Below are 9331 nucleotides of genomic sequence, written 5' to 3'. Positions count from 1 at the left end.
CCTTCCTTCCTTCCTTCCTTCCTTCCTTCCTTCCTTCCTCTCTTTCTTTCCCGAATTCTTTTGTGCTGGCTCAGTGAAAATGGTTTCTGATCCCCTGGGACTGGAGGAAAGATGAAGAGAGGTGAACATTCCTAGCCAAATGGTAGTGTGATTAGATGGTTCTGTGCTATCTGAGTGTTTAAAGTTGACTTGTTTCCCTTGGGTGTGTTTATGGATTCTTCTGAGACTTCCTTTCCCATCTGTTCTCTTCATCTGGGTGATGCACATGCCTTCAGCTGTCTCATGTTCTTTTCACACCTCCTCGGGTCCAGTGGTACCTTCAGTTTCTCTCTGCTCAGGTCTATTTATGTGAAGGCCTTATGTCAACTCTCTGTGAACCTTATGTCAACTCTCTCTTCTACATGGCCCACATTCAGTCCATGGGAAATACACGTGCATCTTTTACCCCAACACAATCTGGGGAACAGGCTGAACCCGAAGCATCTGTCTCTCCTATGGCTTGTCTGTCCACAGCCTACCAAACTGCTTCTTGCACAGGTGGGAATCAGATACTAGCCCACGTGTCTGCCATTCCCTCCTCTCTCTCTCTCTTCTCATTGTGCAAAGTGGGTCTTGGCACACCAACTCTCTCCAAAGAAATCCACCAATCCCCAAGTCCTCTCCATGATGTGGGTGAGGAATTTAAGAGTCATTTAACTAGTTCTAGCCTACCTCCTTCAAGGGGAACCCAGGTAGCTAGCTCAGTCTGTTAAGCATCTGACTCTCAATTTTGACTCAGGTCATGAGTTCAAGCCCCAAGTCAGGTTCCATACTGGGCTGGAGCCTGCTTAAGATTCTCTCTCTCCCTCTCCCTCTGGCTCTTCCCCACTTGTGTACTCATTCTCTCTCTCTCTCTCAAAAAACAAACAAACAAACAAACAAACAAACAAACAAACCCAAAACCTACCTCCTTTGCAATTTCTGCATGGAAGGCTAATGCACAACTTACTTTGAAATACTTTACCTATCAACATGGGATCTCAGCCCATTAAAGAGTTTTTTTTCTTTTTGAGGGCTCCTGGGTGGCTCAGTCGGTTGAGGGTCTGACTCTTGATTTTGGCTCAGGTCATGGTCTCATGCATCTCATGCACTGGCAGTGCAGAGCCTGCTTGGGATTCTCTCTCCCTCTCTCTCTGCTCCTCCTCTGTTTCTGTACTCTCACTCTCTGTCAAAATAAAGAAATAAACATTAAAAAAAAAAGAAAAAAAATTTTTAAAGTAGGATTCATGCCCAGTGTGAAGCCCAACACTGGGCTTGAACCCTTGACCCTGATATCAACACCTGAAGTAAGATCAAGAGTCAGATCTTTAACTGACTAAATGACCCAGGTGCCCCAACTCATGAAAGAATTGTTAAATAAGAGCCCGTCTTGAATGGGAATGGAGTTTCTTTGGGTTACTCATGACCTTGGGTTTCAGAAGTGCTGTAACCAGATGATTCCACATATGCCTTTCAAATTTCATTGTTCTAGGCTGATAGATATATCATATATATATCATATATGTGATATGTATATGATATACATATATGTGTCATATATATCATATATATCATATATATGTATCATATATATATGATATATATGATACATATATATGATATATATGATATATATGACACACATATATATGATATATATGAGGTATATATCATATATACATATTACATTCTCACTATGCAGTTCCTGCACCCTGTCAGTGCTTGTGAACTTGGACTCCACTCCTGCAAATGGTGCCAGCTTGGGATTTTGATTTCTCTCAGGTGACCATTTTACCACCTGAAACCCTGGGTAGATGATTCATCCTTCCAACCAGCCAAGGGTGTTTTTAGACATTCTGATTCTCTTTTTTCCAATTTCTCCTCCACTAAGCTTGGTTCTCTTCAAAAACTTAAAGGGCACTAGAGAGGGTGATTTTTTGCAAACACAAAAACCAAGCAGGGTCAGGGGTATTTATAAACTCCTGGAAAGACTCCAGTTAAGTCTGGCTTCAGGGGAGGCTTTTTCTGGGCACCAACAAAGTGACCGACCCTGTTATTCCCTCCTCCTTTTCTCAGTTCTGCTTGCTCCAAGTTGGCTGTGTTCTCAGGAGGGTTTGCTCCTCAGTTTGCCCAAGTTGGTACTTAGCTACTTCCATGGCAGTGGTTCTCAACCAGGGGCAATTTTGCCCCCTAGGGGACATTTGGCAATGTCAGGAGACATTTTTGGTTGTCAGAAATGGGGAGGAGGGGCAGATGCTAGTCGTATGTAGTATGTAGTATGAAGAAGCTAGAAATACACAGGACAACTTCCCTGTCAGCTCCCCTTTGACAACAAAGAATTATTCAGCCTAAAATGTCAGTAGTGCTGAGGTTGAGACACCCTGTCCCTGGTCAACATGCTTTCTCTTCTATACTTAGTAGGGAAGACAAAACCTATGTTCCAGGATTCCCTGAAAAAAAGTCCTGATTGGAGCAGTTTGATAAGTCGCAGCCACTTCTCAAAAGACATTTTCTCTCTTTTGTAACTGAAGCCTTTTCTCTTTACTTCCTTCTTTCTCCCAGATCTTTATTATGTTGACAGACTTAGCTTTTGTGTTTAAATCCTCCTAGCTTTTCTGGCCTCTTTTCCATTAGTGGGTGGAAAAGGGGGGTGTGTAGTGCACACATTTAATCACGCTTTTGCCACTTATGCGTACATTTATTTTACATGGTTGAGAGCACATTGCATACAAACACACACACACACACACACACACACACACGCACACAACTTAACATTGACTATTATGCTTTTTTCTTTTGATGCTGTATAATGGATATTTCCTCATGCCATCACATACTCTTCGTAACGAACACTTTAAATTTCCTTGTAAGAGTTCATCATAGAGATAAACCACACTTAATTACTCATTACCTATTCATTTTGGTGTCTTCCATAGTAACTATAGAATACGAGGATGGACTTTTTATGTGGTGACTTCATGGACTTTAGGAGCAAAACTAATGCAGGTCCGTGTTTGTTTTCTCAGGGCTGAGAGTGTAAGGACAGGTTTCAACAAGTGGATTCCAAATCATTAAATACCGTATTTGAATTATCAAAGGAATTTGTTAAAAATATAAATTCCAAGGCCCAGACTCTGACTACTAACTTAGAATCGCCATGTATGAAACCTGAACAAAGGTCACCCTAATCATTCTCATGGATAGTTAGATTTTGGAACCACTGATATTGTTGACCTAAAAGAACAGCTAATTTGCTCTTTGCCTAAACTCTCATTCTTAAATACTGGTTGTTGCCCAAATAAAAAAAAAATTTTTTTTTTGGCATAGCTGAATTTGAACTGTTCTTTTTCACAGTAATTAGCCAACAGTTTGAGTTGGGTCTTAAGTCTTTTCATGTTGTAAAGTTGCTACCCGCCCATGTTCATGTAACTCGTTCATCTTCCTATTAACTGTGGTAGGAAGGTGGGCATCCTATGCATCTGAAATAGAATCAACTTGTCTAATATGTACAAATTAAAATGAAATAGGATATAGAAAGCCCTATTTTATCCTGTTTAAAAATGGAATTTTGTCTGACCTAAGATCATGTGTAGCCATTCTGATTCTAGCAATAGTATTATGATACGGGTTTTGGGCAATGTTAATCATCTGGGATGTTTGCCAAGATCATCAAGTTTAGTGAAAAGACAGTCCCTGTCCAGAGAACCAAAGGCTGATGATAGACTAATAAGTGTGTTATGAAGTCTTACATTGTTCATAACTAACTTCTCAAGAAGATTTATCATATACAAGAAGCAGAGTATAAAATTGTTCCTGTGGATAAGTTGTACCTAAAACCTTTTTGCTCTTCATGCATGATGCTTTCTTCAGAGGCTTACTGAGAAGAAAGACAATATGGAATTCTGAGAATAAATCCTTCAAGTTAATGAGTTTGTAATCTTAGATGGGTGACAGAAGCTCTTTTTGAAGATGGGTAGACTCTACTTTGTGTTCAGTCCAAGGGATCTATAACCTAGAGTCATTTTGTGTAGAACTGTCAGTAAGGATTGGGGTAAATGTCTACACTTTGTCTTGAAGGTGCAACCCAGAAACCAGAAAGCAATCCTGTCTTTAAAAGGATACAAATGTACAAAATTAGATAAAATCTGGCCAAGAGATTACCTCAGTTATATCCAGGGCTATCTGGGGGAGTGCACACCATTGTTTCCTGGATAAACCAATGGTAGAGTTAGGGCTGTTCTCTTGATAACATAACAGGTAGGTAGAAGGAGAATGCGGAGTTTTCGGAAGGGAAGCAGGCCAGGGTGGAGGAGATTCCTATACTCAGCTATAGAGAATTCAGGATTCTATGAAACATGGAGGGGTGATTTTCAGACTGGAAGCTCCAAAATACTAACTCAGTTATCAGGAGTTACTTCGTTTTCTACAGTGTCTTACAGAAGTTATGTTATAGGTACCTGTGCCACCAAATCTATTAAGGCTAAATCTAAATTTCATTAAAAATGAATTTTTGGCAAATGAGAGGCTTTGAATTTGGATTTTGAGGTCGCTTCCTCTGTGTTCCAATTGTGATGTCAGCTCCCTAATTTTGTCAAGTTTTTAGTTAGTTTTTTTTTTTTTCCCAAACATTCAAATTAAGAGACCAGGTCACCATCCTTCTGGTGGCTTAGATGTATTGGATGACATTCAGAAAGATGCTTAATCTGCCCCTGATGAATGATTTTTTTTTATCCTTTGGATCCCAGAATTTTATTTATGAAAATTTAAAATATGGAACTTATTTTGAAGACATATGTGTTTACTCACAGCAAGATGAGATGGTAAATAGGTTGGGAGGCTGGTACTTGATGCTCGGTCAGGGCAAGAATCAACAGTGATGGTCTAGGCAAACTGTCTACTTCAGGGGTACAAGAAGTCGTGGAACTCGGATTCAAATCCAGTTCTACTTGGTTTTTGGGTTTACAGCCTTGGTTCCATTTTTAAGCTGTTTCAGATTAAGTTGGTTAGAAGTTAATTAGCAATATAGGTAATAGGGGCACCTGGGTGGCTTGTTCGGCTAAGCATCTGACTTTGGCTCAGGCTGTGATCTCATAGTTCCTTGAGTTGGAGTCCTACATGGCACTGGCAGCTTGCAGCCCACTTCAGATGCTGTCTCCCTCTCTCTTTGCCCCTCCCCCACTTGCACTGTCTCTCAAAAAAAAAAAAAAAAAAAAAGAATAAACAGTAAAAAAAAAAAATAGAAGTATGGGTAATAAGACTGAATGAGGAGTCTGGGTCAAGTCTAGGTACAATTAATAGTTTAAATAGCTTTATTGAGATATAATGTACATACCATTTAATTTATTAAAGTACAAAATTCAAGTACAATACTCACAAGGTTGTGCAACCATCATCATAATCTAATTGTAAAATACTTTCATCCCCCCCCCAAAAGAAACTCCATGCCCATAAGTAGTTACTCTTCACCACCCCTATCCGCCAGCTCTAGGCAACTATTAATCTACTTTCTGTGTCTATAGGTTTGCGTATTCTGAACATTTCATACAGGTGGAATCATACAAAATGCGATCTTTTGTGACTGGCTTCTTTTACTTAGCATGTCTGCAAGTCTCAGCTCTATTGTAGCATGTATCAGTGCTTCATTCCTTTTTCTTGCTGAACAGTGTTCCCTTCTAGGGGGGATGTACCACATTTTCTTCACCCATTCATTAGTATTGATGAATATTTGGGTTGCTTCTACTTTTTAGCTATTGTGAATAATATTGCTGTGAATATCAGCACATACATTTCTCCACATACTTACCAACACTTGGAATTATTATTTTTTACTGAAATTCATTTGTATTTTCCCTTCCTGTACCCTTCTGTGATTTCCCAGCACTCCAGCCCACTGAAACCCACTACTCTGGGCTGTTTCCCGGCTACTGTCGGACCCCGACTACACTGTGCTACCTGAGATTACTGTGTGCAGAACTCATGTTTTGGACTTTCCCTCCTCCATCAGGATATGACCATCCCATATGCTATTCCATTGTGGCTCTGCTGTGTTTGTATATTAATTTGATAAACTCATTTTATTAAGAAGTAATGACTGGTAATAGTGTGCTATGCTGGGAAATCTGGATTTTAACAGGGTACTCTTAAAGATATATAACTTAGTCTATGGGATAGATTACTTACAGCAAAATTTAGGCAGGATGAAAGAAAATGGTTGAGAGAGATGTTTTCAGCAGGGCCTAAAAGACTAATGTGATTTAATTTAGTTTCTTTCTTTCTTTCTTTAAAAAAAATTTTTTTTAATGTTTATTTATTTTTGAAGGAGAGACAGAGTGTGAGAAAGGGCAGAGAGAGGGAGACCCAAGAATTCGAAGCAGGCTCCAGGCTCTGAGCTGTCAGCACAGAGCCGGATGCGGGGCTTGAACTCACGGGACGTGAGATCATGAGCTGAGCCGAAGTCGGACATTTTAACTGACTGAGCTACCCAGGCGCCCCGAATTTGGTCTCTTTCTTATACAGCTCTGCAAACACACCTAGAATAAGGTGCTTTCAGGAGTCGAAAACCCAGTCCTCTTTCTTCCTTTCATCGAAAACCGCCCTTAATGTGATGATGGATATTACTGATCTGGTCTAATTCTAGGTAAAATCCTACTTGGCACATTTCTTAGCCAACTTCCAGCAAATTGGAAATAGTTAAATGATTCCCTAGCAGATTACAGTGGTGCGAAGTTTGGCCAAATCAATAAATCTAGAGCAGGCTAAATAAACGTAGTTTTGAAGAATATCTTATGGGTTCTCGTCTTCCCCAAATGTTACCACCTTTGGCACTGGGTTTGCATTTAAGAATACTTAGGAGTTCCTCGGCAGCTCAGCTGGTTGAGTGTCTGACTCTTGATTTCGGCTTGGGTCTTGATCCCCGGGTCGTGGGATCGAGCCCCGTGTCAAGCCCTGCGTTGGGTTCTTCACTGAGCATGGAGCCTGCTTAGGAGTATCTCTCTCCCTCTGGCCCTCTCCTGCGTGGGCTCTCTCTCTCTCTCTCTCAAAGAAAAAGAGTACTTAGAAGATCTTAAAAAACTTTTTGCCTCTTTTTGAATCCATGGGAAAATTAGGCTTTCTAGTAATTCTTGGTCGAATAAATCACTTTATGGAGTTGGAAATGCTGTTATACACGTTGCTTCTCCTCTGGCAAATACTTGGTTATCACCATGTTATGGGAGTTGGCTCTTAGGGTTCTGCTCTTCACGAGAAAGGGACCTGCTGAAAACAAGTTTGCGCACTGTATAATTTCTATGGCTTGTATTAATGCAGACAGTATAGTCACCATAAAGAAGAAAAATTACCAGTGGAAGATAAAACTGAAATACTAGTTGCATTACAATCGTATTCTAGTGCTGCAATAAATTGCATGAAGCCAATAAAGCAAAACTAACTGAAGATATTTGGCACAAACCAAAAATGAAATGGGAGTCATTATACTGTCTGCTACAGGGACATGCCTCGATGTAGTTAAAGCAATAAACTACCTGGGAGTAATCTTTACTTATTTTAAATTGCATATTCCAATTGCAAAGCTGTTTCTGGCATTTTTGCCACACTTAACTTTACTGAGCTTAGGAGAGAATTATATGCCTGAATAAGTCATCTTCTACTAAGTGTGCTTTCCTCTCTCTAGTCACTAATAACGCACTCGAGTCATTATATTGTTTATTCTGAAATTAATCATAGTTTTCTGCCATTAATTCGCTTTTCTCAAACAGACAGGAACTGAATTGATCCCGAACTCCAATCACAACTTCCTTTGTCAGTGGCTTCCCATCTTTCCTTATTAAGATCCCAGGCTTTTTAGGTTTTCACGATCAATGAGCCTTTCTCATCACTGAAGGAACCCAAATAGGTCAAACCCATTGGGATTTTAGCAGTGAACTTTTATATAGTGTTAAGTAGTTTTTCAGGAAGACAGATTATCTGAGTTGAGGGGTGATTTGCCCAGGTGTACTGTTCTTTTATATGTTAATAGATCTTTTACCTTCAAAGGAATGTTCCCTTGAGTCAGCAACTCAGAAAGCAATCCTGTCTTTAAAAGGATACGAATTTACAAAATTAGATAAAATCTGGCCGACGGATTACCTCAACTGTATCCAGGGCTATCTGGGGAGTGGGCACCATTGTTTCCCGGATAAACCAATGGTAGAGTTAGGGCTGTTCTCTTAATAACATAACAGGAAGGTACAAGGAGAAGGGGACGTGTTTGGAAGGAAAGCAGGCCCTGTAGGAAAGGACAGAATAAGCCTGTCCTTGCTCTAATCTAGTTGCATTTTGATTGTTAAAGTGCATTAACAGCGCGGTTTGCATTCAATGACTGAGGCCGCAAGCAATTCGTATCTCGTTCTAGAAATTTATTCTAGGGAGATAATCATGATTGGGTTAAATCTGTTTGGACAAAGAGCATTGTAGTAGTAAAAAGCTAGACACCGCCTTGACATCGCAGAATTTGAGACCGTTTAAGGAAGTTCTAGTACATGCACAAAGAGGGTGTGTGTCTGCAGCCATTAAATCAGCTATTGTGGAACTCGCGCTTTGGGAAAAGGTGGGTGAAATATGACCTGAAAAGCAGGTTATAATATAGCAAGAACAGGACTATGTCTTTTTTCTTTTTTTCTTTTTGGCCATTAATGTATGCATTTACATAAAGCAAAACAAATTAATGCACCAGGTTCTTAAAGGTGGTGTTTGGTAGTGGTATTATAAGTGACTTGTTGTCCTCTTTTTATTTATATGTTTTCCAAGCTTATTATAATGAATATGTATTACTTTTGTAAACAGATAAAAATATGGCTTGAGAAAAGTCCATAATGAAATACATGTATTACAATGATTATTCGGGTCTTTGCCTTCATCTTTTTAATTTTAATTTTTAATGTTTATTTATATTTGAGAGAGAGAGAGAGAGAGAATGAGCTGGGGAGGGGCAGAGACACAGAGACAGAATCTGAAGCAGGCCCCAGGCTCTGAGCTGTCAGCACAGAGCCCGACGCGGGGCTCAGACTCACGAGCGGTGAGTTCATGACCTGAGTCGAAGTCGGACGCTTAACCGACTGAGCCACCCAGGCGCCCCTTTCCCTCCGTCTTTAGGCTAGAGGTGAGCTGAGTCCCAGGCGCAGCCTCTGCTCTTTCCTTCTGGGTCTCCCTCCTCTTCTGTAGCCTTGGCAGCTTTGGAACCAATGTTATCTGTGCATCTTTGGGGGTGGGAGTCTTAGATCCCATGGGAATCATATCAGCTGCCTTTGTGGAGAAGGGGTTCATGGAGACAGTT

Source organism: Herpailurus yagouaroundi, unplaced genomic scaffold (genome assembly GCF_014898765.1).
Source record: "Herpailurus yagouaroundi ecotype Mexico unplaced genomic scaffold, PumYag 216, whole genome shotgun sequence".
Classification (NCBI taxonomy): Eukaryota; Metazoa; Chordata; class Mammalia; order Carnivora; family Felidae; genus Herpailurus; species Herpailurus yagouaroundi.
The sequence above is the reverse complement of the archived record's forward strand: the minus strand, read 5'-3'. Positions refer to the sequence as shown.